Genomic DNA, 17,029 nt, shown 5'->3' on the forward strand with positions numbered 1-17,029 from the left:
AGTAACTTTGAAATGCTTATATTCAGATGATTTTTTTTTATGGCACAACAACACTAACCAAGCAAATAGGGACTATGCTGGAGAAATAATTTTGTCAAGTTATTCCCACAGTCCTGTCAAAGCTCTTTTAGTCCCCTTTATAATGCATTTGACTATTTTCTTTCGTGAAACATATTTTTGAAAATGAGCAAAAGTTTCTCATCATATTAGAAGTGGAATTTCTAAGTTTAAAGACGGCAATGTTTCAACAGCAGCTTTCGCAGCTCTATCAGCAAAATTATTGCCTTTTGGAAGCTTTGTCCTGCCCTATGTGAGCTCCACAATGAATTACTGATATCTGAACAGGGAGTTGTAAAGTTTCTGACAAAGCTGCTATAAATTTTTCATGAGATATTTTAGTTATCATTTTAAGTAGAAAATTCTCTATTTAAAAAATATTTCTCTGTTGTATGATAGACACCAAAGATGGATAGAGAGATAGATAGACAGATTCATATTAAATCCAGAATTGAGAATTGCAGCTGTAATAACTACTATTAACTCTTCTGCTTGAACAGACTTAATTCCAGACAAAACTTAAGCTTTCAAGGTATTAAGATGTCACCTCAACATAGGAAGCCTTAAGTGAGCTACTTTTATCCCAAGTACACGACCCATCAGTAACATTATCAGATATGCAATATGAATAAGAATATCAGATAAATCAGGGCAGGTTTTTCAAAATGTGGGATCTCCAAAGCTGGAGGAGAGGCTATTGCTAATTTCAGTTGTTTGAAAACCTCTTCAGATTCTAGGGCCCAAACCAGGGGATGTAGAGAATTATCATGCAAATGTTCTCTCAGAATTTTGTTTGCTATAAAAAATTTGGACTCCACTGTCTACGGTATTCTACCAGTTCCCCAAATTTTCTATGCTTTTGTTTGTAAATAACTAGAGAACATAGGAGGAGAGTCCCCAAAATCCTCGAGGGGTCCTTTGTCATAAATACTGAACTCCTTCATAAACTCCTATCATAAATACTGAACTCCACAAGCATTTGGACTTGTCCATTAAATGAACAGGAAGGAAGGAAAGAAGGAAGGAAGGAAGGGAGGGAGGGAGGGAGGGAGGGAGGGAGGGAGAGAGGGAGGAAGAAATTGTGGAGCAAAAATCAATTTCAGAGATAAACTTTGTATACAATGATACCAAAGTCAGAAGTCAGATTAGCTTAGAATAGTTGCAGAATAGGAACTACAGAGATTAATGGTTAGGATTTTGTACAAATCTGTATAGTGGTTGATCATCTTTAATTAAAATTACCATCCTTCTTTACTGGAAGTTTGGAACTTTTACAGGGTAAGTGTGCCTTTTCAAATTATTCCTTGTTCTTCTAATTCTTTTATAACCAGTTTTATTCCCTTTAATTCAGTTCTCAGTAAATAATATTGTTTTACATATAGCCATGTCCTGTCCTTTTCGTAAACTATTTTTATGGGTCTATATCTCAAATTTAATTGGTATTATTATTTCAGGTCAAGGTGCTTTTCCAGCATACTATGAGACAGACTGCCGCTCTCTGCCATGCCCCTCTTCTTAATTTAAAAGAAAGAACGCACACAGGAACCAACTCAGTGCCTTTACCCTAAGAAGTTCAACAGACTCTCCATCCAGACTACAGAAGATGGTAGTCATTAAGCTGCACAGCTGGTCTCTCCCCAAAAGACCTACAGGAGAATCAGGAGAAAGTAAGAATGCAGGTTCCTTAGTAAGAGGACTTACCTATAAGGGAATAACAGTGGAAAAGAAAAAAAGTAGAAGTTTGCCCCAAGATACTAACAATCTGTATTGATCTACACCAAAAGGAAAGCAAGAAATTTCTGAGGAAATTGCGAGATAAGTAACACCAGTATCTATCAGAAGAGGCAAGGATAGATGAGCCAGAGGCAGTTATCGACATTTATGGTTCATGGGTGCCCACCTCCAAAATTTCCTAATCTGTCAATTTTGAGCCATTTGTCAATTGTCTCCTAGCTGAGAATTGTGTCCTGCTAGGCTGTCCCTTTACTCTTAATCTCTCTAATTCCTGCATCCTACAGAGCCTCTTGCTATAATCCTTCTTCCAACATCCTAGCTTCTTGCAATAGTGACCTGCAATCTCCCTTCTTCCATTCTTTACTTTATAGATTGGCCAGCGTTGGGGTTAGCTCATTTAGTAAAGAGTTCTAACTGAGCAGAAAGTTAAATATTGTTTAATTTCTTCTTTTTTCTTTGTCTTTCTCTAGATTATCCTAAAACTCAGTACTTATAGCCAAGATAATAATAATTATATGTCCTTACTATCCTACCACCTTAACTTGGGTTTGAATAGTTGGCAAGAGTGCCCAAACAAAGACTGACAAGACTAGAGTGTGCTTTTGATCTGTCCCAGTGTTCATGCCTGTGAATTTTGGGCCACAATGAACTGCTAATGGAAATCAATGGGGGACTCACCCATTTTTTCAGTATATCACTGCATCTTCTCTCAGCTCATGGAAAAGCTTAAGAACTGCTATTGGAAACCCCTCCTGATGGGTTTCTAATGAGGTGGTAGATAGTCCTCTTCCCTTGGCCACAATATCCCTTGATGTGATGATCTTATGGACCCCAATGTGCTCGCTTCATCCAAACTGCAAAGTCGGCTGGTAGCTGAATTCCATGCAGTAGCCAGTGCATATCTCCATGCATGAGTCTGTAAACTGAAGACATACTTCAGAGGACTTCCACAGAAGGAAAAGAAGCTTTTAAATGAGTAATACCTATTGGTGAGAAAGGCATGTGGACAATCCGGGAATCCTGGGTAGCTTCTCAATGGCATCAGCTTTGCTAATTATCAAAATAGGAAGGGCTGGTTTTCCATGCATTGAGACAAGAAAAATGTAAATTCTATGGCACTTTGGTTTTCTTTCCCATGTTGATATTCATCAGCTTAATAGCTAGTTTGTTTACCTTTTTTCAAGCAATTAGTTCAGCTTCTCTCCATCCTGTTGCCTTCATATGAAGGCATGGTCTTTTATAGAGGTTCTCAATTATTTCGTTATCATGTCCCTTCATCATGTCTGCTTTCCTAGCTACATGGTGTATGGATGATATGGGACTCTTACAGGTGGAATCCGGGTGGGCTCATGGTTAAACCACCAGATACTCAAACCTGTGTCCTTAAACAGAGCAGGTAATTCATGACCAGCAGAAGTTGTGCTCTCATCCATCTTTACAGGGAAATTGATGGTAATTTATCCAAATTAAAAGAACTGTCCTTAGGCGACTGCAGGACTGGTTTCTCACATACCCATTCCAAAGGTGACTGAAAGATATTAGCACTTTAAGAGAAAGACCTTCAAGCAAGATTCCTGGATTCCCAAATTTTGCAACCTTATGATGATCTTAATGGGATTTTAGAACTTGTATTACCCATGTTTTTTCAATAGTAAAATCTTGAATTTGGAGAGGGTGGTTCATCTGGCTAGTATTCCAAAAGAATGGAAAGATAAAAGGAAAACTTTCTATAATCCAGGGCTTCTAACCTGACTGTTGCATGGGCACAGCCCATCAGCCAGTCTGCTCAATTTCAGAACTAGCAGACATTTGTCCTCTTCACCAGAATTGTTGGGGCAGTATAATACAAATCCACTCAAGTGTTAAGTTTTATTTATGTAACTGCTTATGTACCTAATATCTTGCTGAGAGTCTAGAGATAAACCATTGTTTGCATCATCACTGGAGTTTCTACGAGCAATGTTAATCTAAGACATTATTTGTTACAAAAATTTTCTTCCTTATTTTAATTCACAGTGCTTATTGTAAGATATCCCTTCATATTTTCTCTTTTCATGAAATAGCTCTCATTAACTACAAGCATATACTTAAACAGCAATTATGTTTGATTCATTTCCTTGAGGAACTCAAGTTAAATATAATCATAATTTGTAATTATATTTCCTCCTCTACATGATTATTATATACCCTCAGGACTTGTTGATCTGTCCTAGTCCATCTGGCATTATTGGATGTCTCATCGTATATTAAATAATATTAATCTCATCAAAGTACATTAGCATGATGTTACAATATCTGATACTGTGAATCACAAGACATTTTTTCATGGTTATTTTTAATAGCAGACATGAGTGTAATTTAATTATGTAATTGCACATCACTTGACAAAAATCTAACTTGATAAAGTATGATGCATAAACTACTCCATAGTATTAAATATTATTAGACTTTTCTAAAATATATGTTCACCGTATTTGGTGAATATACATTTGTGATAATTGAGTTCCAGAAAGAAATATAGTTATTAATAAACTATGTTAGGTAGAAGATTTATACCTAACTATGTTAGGTAGAAGATTTTTTGTGGCTAAAATCTGCAAAACACATCTCAACTGTTGATTTTACTTTCAATTTAGAATTAATGTACATAGGAATTATAGGAAAATCCAGTGTGTATGTAGCACCACACCCTTATTTATAAATAAATATCCTTGTTTACTGTTGCATATTTGACCAGCTGCTATGTAAGTATCAGGAAATATCAGAAACTATTCCATCTGTTCTTATTTGAAAAGATATTTCCTTTTGCTGTCAGTAGATCACTCTTGTTTTTGCTGTACACTTTATTAATCTGATATATAATAAACATGTTAAAATGCTTCTGGGAAATTGTCATTATACGCACACATACACAGTAACACAGCAATTAAAGACAACAATAATTGATAAATAATATTTTGAGAACTATATAAATAATGTAGATTATTAATTCAGTTCATGTGTTTTAGTTGCCTATCCTATATGACATGCCATGCTGGATAGTGGGAATACAAAGATGGTTACTGGTAAGCTCTCTCCTTCCAAGGATCTCAGAGTTTAATGGAACTATAAGCAACTTTTTATGAGGAAACTATGAAATATCATGAAATTGAACTCAGTAAAAAAGGTTATGTTTGCTGTTGTTGTTCTTAGTTTTTGTCAGAATTTGGAAGCTACTATATATCTCCCTTCCCTTCTACTAATTTAAAAAAAGAGAGAAAAAGAAAATACTTGGTACAAATTAGGCATAAAGAACTGGAGCAAAGAAATGTAAAATCACCTGAGGGAGTTCAAATACCTCCCAAGGTAACTGTAAGTCACTGAACTTTTAATTCATCTCTAGGAAGAATGGATTTATAAAAGGATAGAAAGGGTGGTTTATCATAAAACCATAGCTGGAAAGTTGGCACAAAAAGCAGCTATCCCTGAATTATCAGGGAAGAGCGAGGACATGGTAGCCAAAAGAATTCCAGTTCCACTGAAATGAGTGATTATTTTTAATGTGGCATTTAATACTTCAGGAAATTTTTGACTGATTCCGTTACAAATTTAATTTACTTAATCTGTTCTGATTCCAAGATTACCAATCCGACCATGTTTCTAATAAAATAAAATCCAAACTAATCAATGAGAACTTCACCAAGAGCATATGGCTTTGTCCATTATGGGACTAAATATCAACATTGGCTATCACTTTATCAAATATTTGGGTGAGGCAGAAAGTTCCTGAACTCTCAGATATAGACCAAACAATTAAGTTGAGTGATGACTTCACTTGATTTCAATTATTGTCTCACCCCTGATTTTAGACAGTGAGGTATGCACCAGAAGTTTACATATGAATAATTGGACAATGTGAGACATCAATATGACAGACATACATAAAACTATAAGAAGATCATCTGGACCAGACTGAGGGAAGACATAATACCTTAACCATATTACATGTGAAAAACTCTTATTGTTGTGTTTAAAGAAAGGAAAAGGAGTTTTCTAGGAGAGTGAGATCATCAATTATGAAATGCAACAAAGTTCCTAGTTTTGGTTGTGACTCTGCACATAGCTATCACCTCACTAAACACACATTGGTAATTCTCAAAAGTAAGAATTCTCAAATACTGAGTGAGTGGGGGTAAGGAGGTGTTGTATTTGTTGACTTTGTCTCCTTGAAATGAATTGTCATTATCCACATGCATTATTATTGCTATTTATTTATCACGTAGGTCACCCATTTAGCAATGGTGAGTAGAGTCATCTATACTTTTGCTTAAACACTTTGAGTCATCTACACTTTTACTTAAAGCTTAAAGTATAATTCACCAGTCTACAATGCCACACTTGGTTCATTTGTACCTGTCATATGTAGATTCTGACCTCATATTTATCTTCTGGACCTTTCTGGGTACCCTGCTTGAAATTTCTCCTGTGCTCTACCAGCCATTGGAAAGTAAATATCACATAAAAAAACAGCTGAGTAATTTATCTACACTCATGATGTGGAAAGCACACTGGGTCTAGCATCAAAATATCTTGTCCCAATCACTGATTTTTTTACTTAGAAGCTGCAGATACTGGCACCAACTAAACTCCTGAATTTTAGTTCCTTCCCTAGTAAGAGGGGATAAATAATACATTTTTCCAAATAATCTGCCACATTAATGTGCCACCATAAATATAACTCTATTCTTTGCAAATATAAAAAGGCTTGCTCAATCACAGGAACCAAATCAGTCAACAGAAAATAGACACCAAGCCTTAAAAAGCTAATAAAAAACTAATAAAAAATTACATCATTAGGAAGTTTTTTCTACTTTTTGTTGCTTGTCATAATACAGAGAATGCTTCTATATAATTGACTTAATTTTTTATAAATCAAGGTATTTGCTTATTTGTAGTTCATCTACTTGCAAAAGACAAATGAGTGAATGTACCATGAAAATATAATACAATAAGATTAGATACCACTAATAAAACATAAAGACAATTTGTAAAGGAAGAGAAAAGGAAATATATCAGGACATTTTGATAGCAGAATTATGCAACAAATTAACCAAGCACAAATTGTCTCTGAGTTGTATAACAGAGGTATGTTACCATGAAGTCTTGGGCTCCATTTTTTAAATGCTTATGAATGACTATTTAGTCAAAATTTTAAAATCTCATCTACATGCTAATCATTTGTACTTAATTCCAGAGATTTCAGTTCCATATAATAAGATGCCCAGTGCTAGGACAAAGGTAATTGTTTGGGAACTTTCTAGCAGTTTGCACAAGTGAAGACTCAAAAGAGACAAGTATACTGTTGGGAAGGTCTAGGTTTTGCAGCCAGACTACTAGGTCAGACATCATCTTGTCCTCCTCACCTCTACAACCTTGGGAAGTTATCTTTATGTCTGTGTCTCCTTACCTAAAAAGATCCTCAGAAAGCCTACTTCATAGTGTCAATTTGAAGATTAAATGAGTCAATACACGTCAAGTACTTACAGCAGCCTCTGCTCATACTCATTATCCAATTTTAGTGTTTGCTCTTTTTAAAATTAATTGATAGGACCATGAGATTGACTTCTTTTAGAAAAGTCCTCAATATAGGTACCTCAGTAAAAAATGTATACTGATTACCCGTGCGGTGTTCCAAGAAAAACCTGTGGGGTCATTTTAAATCAGGATGCAAGTGCAGCAGGCTAGATATTATGTGTGTTAGTGATATATGATGCATGTACTGTCTTGATTACAATTTAGAAAAAGAGGGAAACAATCTTTCTATTATAAAGAGAATAAACAATGTGTCAGTGTGTGTGTATGTGGGGAGGAGTGAGGAGGTAGAGTGTATAATGTTCCCATATTCCTCCCACTTCCTGCTGCCACACATGCAGTTCTTTGAAATTGAATGATTAAGGCTATATCTATGGGAAAATGTACTGTGGGCTACCGATTGCCTTATTTGGACCATAATGTCTATTATTAGCTGTTATCCCAGGAAATCTAGCTAATTTAAGAGAGTGCATCTTGTATAAGGACCTGAGCCAGCTGTTAGGGGAGCTGCCAAAGCAGTAGTATACAGTATATTGTTCTAGACAAGTGGATTTAAACCCTAGATGCATATTTGAATCATTTTGGTAAATTTTATTTTATTTCTTTGAATTTTATTTTATTTTTTATACAGCATGTTCTTATTAGTTATCTATTTTATACATATTAGTGTATATATGTCAATCTCAATCTCCCAGTTCATACCCCCCTCCACCCCCCTACTTTCCCTCCTTGGTGTCCATACATTTGTTCTTTACATCTGTGTCTCTATTTCTGCTTTGCAAACCGGTTCATCTGTTCCATTTTTCTAGATTCCTCATATATGCATTAATATACGGTATTTGTTTTTCTCTTTCTGACTTACTTCACTCTGTATGAGAGTCTCTAGGTCCATCCACATCTCTACAAATTACCCAGTTTTGTTCCTTTTTATGGCTAAGTAATATTCCATTGTATATAGGTACCACATCTTCTTTATCCATTCATCTGTCAATGGGCATTTAGGTTGCTTCCATAACCTGGCTGTTGTAAATAGTGCTGCAATGAACATTGGGGTGCATGTGTCTTTTGGAACTATGGTTTTCTCTGGGTATAGCAGGATTGCTGGGTCATATGGTAATTCTATTTTTAGTTTTTTAAGGAACCTCCCTGCTGTTCTCCATAGTGGCTGTATCAATTTACATTCCAACTAACAGTGCAAGAGTGTTCCCTTTTCTCCACACCCTCTCCAGCATCTGTTGTTTGTAGATTTTCTGATGGTGCCCATTCTAACTGGTGTGAGGTGATACTTCATTGTAGTTTTGATTTGCATTACTCTAATAATTAGTGATGTTGAGCATCTTTTCATGTGCTTTTTGGCTATCTGTATGTCGTCTTTGGAGAAATGTTTATTTAGGTCTTCCGCCCATTTTTGGATTGGGTTGTTTGTTTTTTTACTATTGAGCTGCATGAGCTGTTTATATATTTTGGAGATTAATCCTTTGTCCATTGATTCATTTGAAAATATTTTCTCCCATTCTGAGGGTTGTCTTTCCATTTTGTTTATAGTTTCCTTTGCTGTGCAAAAGCTTTTATGTTTCATTAGGTCCCAATTGTTTACTTTTGTTTCTATTTCCATTACTCTAGGAGGTGGATGAAAAAAGATCTTGCTGTCATTTATGTCAAAGAGTGTTCTTCCTATGTTTTTCTCTAAGAGTTTTATAGCATCCAGTATTACATTTAGGTCTTTAATCCATTTTGAGTTTATTTTTGTGTATGGCATTAGGGAGTGTTATAATTTCATTTTTACACATAGCTGTCCAGTTTTCCTAGCACGACTTATTGAAGAGGCTGTCTTTTCTCCATTGTATATCCTTGCCTCCTTTGTTATAGATTAGTTGACAATAGGTGCGTGGGTTTATCTCTGGGCTTTCTATCCTGTTCCATTGATCTATATTTCTGCTTTTGTGCCAGTACCATAAAATTCAGATCTCCCAAGAATTTAAAAAATCAGATGCTGACCACACCCACTAAAATTTGGATTTAACTAGCCTAAAGTTGAATGGGAATATTGTTATTTCCAAAGGAAGAATACAATCAGGGTGACTGTACTATCCTGGATGCCTCAGACAAGCAAGGGGAGTAGAAGCAAAAACAGGGTCTTTCACTTTCAACAATGGAAATCTACACTTATTAGTTTGGACTGAGTGAGAAAATGCCAGCAATCTTTGGGAGTACCTGGTGAAAACAATCCTCAAAAAGCTAATTCTCAAAACAGTGCCAACTAAATGATATGGTACCTTATTTAGTATTTCAGTGTTATTCAGTAGGAAGTATCAGACATATACATCTATATTGCTTTGTATGCAATCCCACTATTATATTTTTGTCTGAGTTAGCAAAATAATGACTCATAATTATAAAATATATACCTATATATATATATAGTTATATAATATGACATATATCAGTAAAAACCACAAATACTACAACAACTTGATTTATCCCAGAATGTTTTTAAATTGTCTTGAAAATATATATGTAAATTTTACCTTAATAGGTAATACAAAAAATGAAATAATATTCCTTGGCTGATAATGGTAAATCTCCAATGGTAAAGGATAGAATATTTTATAAAACTGGATGGGTGATTATATGGAGTTTACCTTTATATAATTGAAGGGTTTAAATATCTATCTAATTTCAAAGATTTTTTTGGAGTAGGAAGGATTTACTGACTGGATTGTTTTCTCTTATAAAGTGAGTAGGCTAAAGTTGGAACCAGATGTCAAAGTCATGTTACACAGCTTTTATCAAAGGAAAAGGAGCATTAATACAATTGGCAAAGGAAGAATCCTCTCAGAGATAGATGTTGCAGAATATCTACGTACATTGAAATTCTAACCCGCAGAAAAATCACTCTTAAGTGGAAAATATAAATTAGCTTCTAATGTGGATTGTCATAGAAAAAGAACCATAAATCTTCAATATATAGTATGTGAAATTGGCTCTTTTATATCTTTTACTATAGTGTTTACCATTTACAGTCAATTAAGTTTTGGGTTCTGTCTTCAGTTCTTCACAGAACACAATAAATAATACATAAACAGTAAGAGAAGTTGTTTAATTTTCTGAAATTTTATCTAGTCCTTTCTTATAGTAATTTCCAACTATTAGCTCTGTAATTCTGTATAAAACTTTTTTAGTAAATCATTAGAAACAATTGTAAGATGTGTAATATGTTTTGAACTCTGTTTAAATTTGATCCAACCAAAATGTATTTTTTGGTTTCCTCTCAGTAAGTTCCTAAATGGTGTTTTAATATTTTTTTACTTGAAAAATATCACTGATTTTTCTTTTGCAGCCTCTTTAGGGTTTTAAACCTACTGTCTCCTCTTATGTTGTCTAATCTGTGTGGCATCATTATGTAGCAGGGTAGAGTTGGACCTACATTTTCCTAGAGGCAACCAGTAAGTGAATTCTATTCACACCAATTCATTCCTTCAAGTTCTTGTTTTTAATCTACCTTGCTAGTTAACAATCTTTGAAATATATAATTACCCTGTCTGTGTTAACATAATAAGATCAGATAGTATCCCTTCCATAAATTTATCCTTTATGGAAAATATTCATGTAAAAATTACTGAAACAAGAAAAAAATGATCCATGGAAATATTTACCATTTATATGTGTTTCAATGTTTTACTATTTATGACTATTTTTTAGCTACTATTAGCTAAAACTGTATTTTAAAATTCAGAATACACTGGGAAATTATAGCATAAAGTGAAGTAAAATTTATATAATTATGTTATAGAATGTATTATATTGGTTAGATGTTTTAGAAATGGAGATAAAACAAGGTTTCTGTTAAACAAACATGAATAGGAAAATTTGTAAACCAAAAAGGAAAGGAAAAAGACCAAACCTGAAGGTTGATGGTCAGAGAATATATTTGAGCTTAACCATCTCTAACTCTCCATCTCTGATGTCAAGAAGTAGATGCTCAAAATGATGAGGCTTTAGGTAGAGGTTTTTTTCAGGCCTGTCTGCTGAGATCTCCTGACAAAGGAGGAGGAAATCTTGAAGACAACTTTCCTTGCTCTGACTCAGTTCCCAATACTTTCACACCTCTCACTTTTCCCCCTCATCCTCTCCCTGACCCCAGAAGCTTTTGTTCTGTGGTCCCTAAGCAGTGAGATGACCACTGAACTGATTCACCTGCCCTTTCCCCTTTGTGGTATTGGGGGAGGGTGTGGGGGGATGGAACAGGGGAAATCAGTGCTTCCTCCAGTTTTAGACTGTTGCATATACCATCACAGTAAGTGATTAAAAGTTTAATTGGCTACTCTGACACTTGACAGCTCAGCTTTCTCTCTCCCAGCTCAGCTGAGCTCCTGACACATCCTTGAGAAAGATATGAATCTTGTACCAAAACATGAAAGAAATGGCAAGGTCATATCCATTTTCCTGATTTGTAGATAACTCGAATTTAAAAATATTGGGGGCACTGTTAATTTTTAAAGTTATTCAGGAAACTGAAAAATATAAAGCACTCTTCTAGTGGTTAATTGTTATCAGTGATTCAGATGCCATAATATTAGAGTCACAGAAAAAACTAATTAATGAAGAATTCTTACCTGGTATCTTCAGTTTTGTTTTCTGTAACCCTGACCTCTGAAAGCAAATTATAATTTTACCAGCAGAAATGAGCAAAGTGGAACTAAGTCAAAAAATATGTCCAACTTTGTAATAAATCTGAATACTCTTTGTAATTATAGAAAATAGTCACTTGGTTCTAAAAAGATCCCATTTTTTCTCTAAATGCCACCTCATTAATCTATATGCCATCTTATATGTCTATTCTATAGTGACAAGAAAAGTTAAAATAAGCAAAAGAAAGATAAATGCCAATTCTCCAAGCTGTTTAGAAAATTATTTTATTGTTTAATTGGCTCCAGTACTACAAGAAGATTTCCAAGTAGGCTGAAAATTTTTATTTTTAATATTAATATCATTAATTCTTCAGATACCTACATTGGCTACTAAAAAAGATTCTCTATTTCTTTCCTTACTCAATTCTTTTTCGTAATACTTCCCAGGCACAGAACCTGTGCACTGTTAATCATGTCACTCACATTTTATTTTTCTCCTGGCTATACAAATATATTTCCTCAAATTCAATCACTTGTCATTCCAAAGAAGCAATTTCCAAGCTTTTTCATGCTCTTTAGAATTCATCACCTTGGCAGATTCTTTTTAAAATTCCCACTCTCTTCTCAGTTAGGATTTTTAGGTCTCCAGGGATGTTCCTTAATGATAAAAGTATAATAGAGCATTATAAAGTACATTTTTCTCTTCCAACTTAAAAAAAATGTGTTATGTATTTTCTGTAGATCCTGCCAATCTGGAGATATCAATGTCAGATACACAGTACTTCTTCTGTGGCTCTACTCCCACACTTGTAGGAAAACCAGCTCCTTGAAGTTCCTCCAAAATAGTTTTGTCAATCTAGAGGGATTCGTCTCCAATAATGAATCTTCCAACACATATGACTGATACTTTACTATTGTGTTACTCCTGCTCTGGATTATGAAGACTGATTTCTACTGATACTAAAAGTAGAAGATATTATTTTGAGGTCCCCTGAAGGCACCAATGAATTGATGCTGTTACTGGCTATTATCTAGTCCAAATTTGTGGATGCCAAGATTTAAATGTGTGGGTTTTACAGTAAGAGCATTAGGGTCCAATGATGAGGGAGTCAAAAGTATCTGTAATCACAGCCAGTGTTGAAGCTTCTGTTGTCAATGCCTTGATCTTCATCATGCTGAACTTACTGCCACTTTGGTCCCACTGTTCATGCTGGGACTCATCTTGCTCACACCTTGCACTAATGGATCACACAGCCATTTTATAGAAATGGTTCTTTAGGGTTTTGAATTATTTTTGCAGGCATTATTACTGTTATTATTATTATTTGCAGTTTTTAAACACTGTATTCCCTCCTACCCTATTTGGACATAAATATACATGATCATTGCCAATGTACATTCCATAGATCAGTTACAGATCCTAGAATATTTATAACCTTGCAAGGCTTATGTAATTTTTTTAAACAAATTTAGGATCTTTCCTATCAGTGTCCTTGTAATGCAAGAAAATAAAACCCAGTCATTCATCCCACAAACATTCTGCTTACTACAATGAATGCAGTTTGGACTCAAGCTGGGAAATTTGTTCTATAATGTGTATAGATTGTTCTATAAACTATAACCCTGTCCCCAACACACATACCAAATTGTACCAATTTTCTAAACAGAGTTTTGATCCACAGAGTTTTAATCCTGGGATGAATAAGACCTCAAATTTCATGAAAAGGTGACAAAATTAATCCTGGAAAGATAATTTGCTGTCATAAACTCTAAAAAGATTATTCTGAAATTTTTTTTATTAAATGTCTCCATATGTTTGTAAAATTGAGTACTGATCACTTACCCCTCACAGAAGAAGATTATCATATTAAAATTCATCAAGTACATTAATATGGAATTCTGTTGTCATCTGTGGCTGACTTCACACAATCTGCCCCCAATACAATCTAAGAAAGGAGTGGGTCACTAATATTATTAAAGAATAAAAACATAAAATAAATACATTTTCTTTTTCCTACTGAACTATAAACCTACCCCAGGTTATCTCTTATTTTGATGGCCTAATCACTTGCTATTCAAATTACTCTCTATGGCCCATAAGCAATGGCATCGTTAGGGAGCTTGTTGGAAATGCAGAATCTTGGGTTTCACCCGAAACATATTGAATCACATTTGCATTTTATCGATCCCTAGAGGATTTTTATACACTTTAAAGATTGAGAAACACTGTCAAAACCATTCATCAGTTATTATTTACTCATTCCAAGTTCCAGGTTTTCTGCTTCAACCAATAAATTATCTGCTGTTTCCAGATGACTTTATTCATAAGTATTGTTATTTCTTACCCTTCACTGTACTCTCAGAACTTTTAATGTATAACCCAAATTGATGAACTTTTTAATGAGCAATACTAGTTAAAATATCATTATTTTACTTTAAGTCTGTGGAACTTCATGATGAACTTATATTTATCAATAACACAGTACTACGTAGATAATTTCCTTCTCCATTTCACTATTAGTACTTCCCAAATTCCTTCTGTTTAAGTAACTTTACAAATACTATATGGTGCATCTTATTTTACCAGAAATCTTTAATCCAAGGATATAGTAATGAAATGATCAATGTAACTATCTCTTGTGTGTTAGAATCTGTATCCATTGCACTTTGAAATGTCTTGATTATTTTTTAAACGGTTACATAGTTCCCTAGACCTGCAACACTCTTGGGATCTTAGCAATATACGTACATCAGAATCACCAAAATGAAGTGGTTCTAACTGTTAATAACTATCTGCTACACAGTGAGATTTTAATTAGACGGAAGTGTGAGGTTCTCTAGGCATGCACAATTTGAAAAAATATAGAAAGAGATAAAGAAAGCAGCTGACGCTAAAGTGAAAATCAGTTAAGAACTGCTACTCCAAATAAAGAACTAAATTAGGGACTCCTGCAAGTACCCCTTTTCACTACCAGCAATGTATTCAGTTTTGCCCCAAATTAAGAATAGACCTTTTCCTAGATAGGAATTAGGCAGTTACTATTCCTAGTAGCTCAATGATTTTTATTTTCACCTTGTGACTGAGGTGAAACTAAGCCTCCAGCCTCTAAGGACTGGATTTTCTTATCCCTGGGCCACAGCTTCTTAGACAAACAAGACCCTCCTATCCATCATGGACTGCCTGTCTCATTCACTACATTTACCTGCTTTTTGGAATTCCACGGATTACCTATTTTTCCCCTGCTGTGATGATCACCATGGTTTTTATATTTAGCTTGAAATTTAGTTAACTACCTTGCACACAACTTTTCTCATTTTGTACCATGACTTTCCTTACTTTAATGATTAAAAAAAAATTTTTTTTAACTTACCTCTGGTCTTTCCCTCAAGGAAGGTTAATCAATCTATACCTCTCAAACAACATGTTCTCCCAAACTCCTGCTTGAACCTTTCATTACTTACATCCACATCACAATCTAGTGACCAGACCACAGCTTTGAGAAAAATAAGAAGAGGCATTTCCAGGGATGGCAGAAAAGATGTCACATTTGAACATCATAAACTGACTGTAAGAAATGGAACAAAAAGAAATATTCTATGTATCACTGAGAGGCCTCTCCCGTTGCGGAGCACAGGCTCCGGACGCGCAGGCTCAGCGGCCATGGCTCACGGGCCCAGCCGCTCCACGGCATGTGGGATCTTCCCCGACCGGGGCATGAACCCGTGTCCCCTGCATCGGCAGGCAGACTCGGAACCACTGCGCCACCAGGGAAGCCCTCTATGTATCACTTTTAAGGGTGATCCACTTTTCCAGGAAAGGAAACACTACCCATGAATTTTTCAATCAGTTATAGTTGATAGATTCATTCATCAACCCCCAAATGATTTAAATATTTTCTCTTTAAATTTGCCATCACCTCTTTATTTTAGTTTGTTGGATGACCTTGGAAAAGCTTATTATTTCTTTGAGCCTCGATTTATCATCTATTTTACTGGGATAATGGTAAGTACTCTGAAGTTACCTTGTGAGGACCTTAGTTTCCATAATTTTACATTCCAAGAAGCCATAGCACTTCCCAAAACCTCCAGGGACTCATGTAGGGTTTTTACATTCTTCCAAATAAAAAATGAAAACACACCCCACAACTATCATGTACTATCATATAATAAAATAAAATCATTTTAACACCAAGAAATGATATCAACTCAGAACAAAAACAAAATCTTATAAACTTAAAAAATATCTATCCCTTCAAAACACTCTAATATACACACTTTTTTTTCATTTTACTTTGGACTTTCGCACATTTTGTCATGAACTGAGCAATATGCATGCAGCACAATGTAAGCCATAGGGCAGATGTTCAAAGCCAATTAGTTCTCTGTTCTAATGGCACAGTTAGCTAGAAAGTTTCAGGAGAAAAATTATTTTACTTTGGAAAAGACTAAATTTCCCTACTCACTCTTTAGACAAGGACAGATATAAACACTTATTTTTACTGTTATTGTATTTCCTATATCACATTATGAGACTCAACTGTAAGTTTTTTATTAATATTCACACAGTTTCCTCAGATAGTTTTTATTTGAGAAAATGCAACTTATTTTTGAACCTCTATCGGGTGTATTACAAGGAAAAACAATAAGGGTGGAAATCACAACACTGATGGGATTTCTATGGGACTTTGAAATTTGGTGACTTTTATACTTGAGTGAAAATATTAACTATAAAAACTATATAATGATATTTGACTATAATTTTGGGTCATACAAAGGATTCTGCATATAATACACATAATTCTGTGAAATTGTTTAAACAAAAACACATTAAATCCTTCAAGGAAGGACTTTCTTGATTGTATCCTCACTGCCTATTAGCTTCTCTATTGGATAATCATTATTTTTGCAGCTAGTGTTTTTCTTTACAAGAGGTAACCAACTGCTCAGCATTGTAATTCAAAAATGCAGTCTTATTTTCAAAAAACAAACATCGTACGTTTCCTAACAGACTGTGTTCCCTTGAGCAATATTGTGAT

Source organism: Lagenorhynchus albirostris, chromosome 5 (assembly GCF_949774975.1).
Source record: "Lagenorhynchus albirostris chromosome 5, mLagAlb1.1, whole genome shotgun sequence".
Classification (NCBI taxonomy): domain Eukaryota; kingdom Metazoa; phylum Chordata; class Mammalia; order Artiodactyla; family Delphinidae; genus Lagenorhynchus; species Lagenorhynchus albirostris.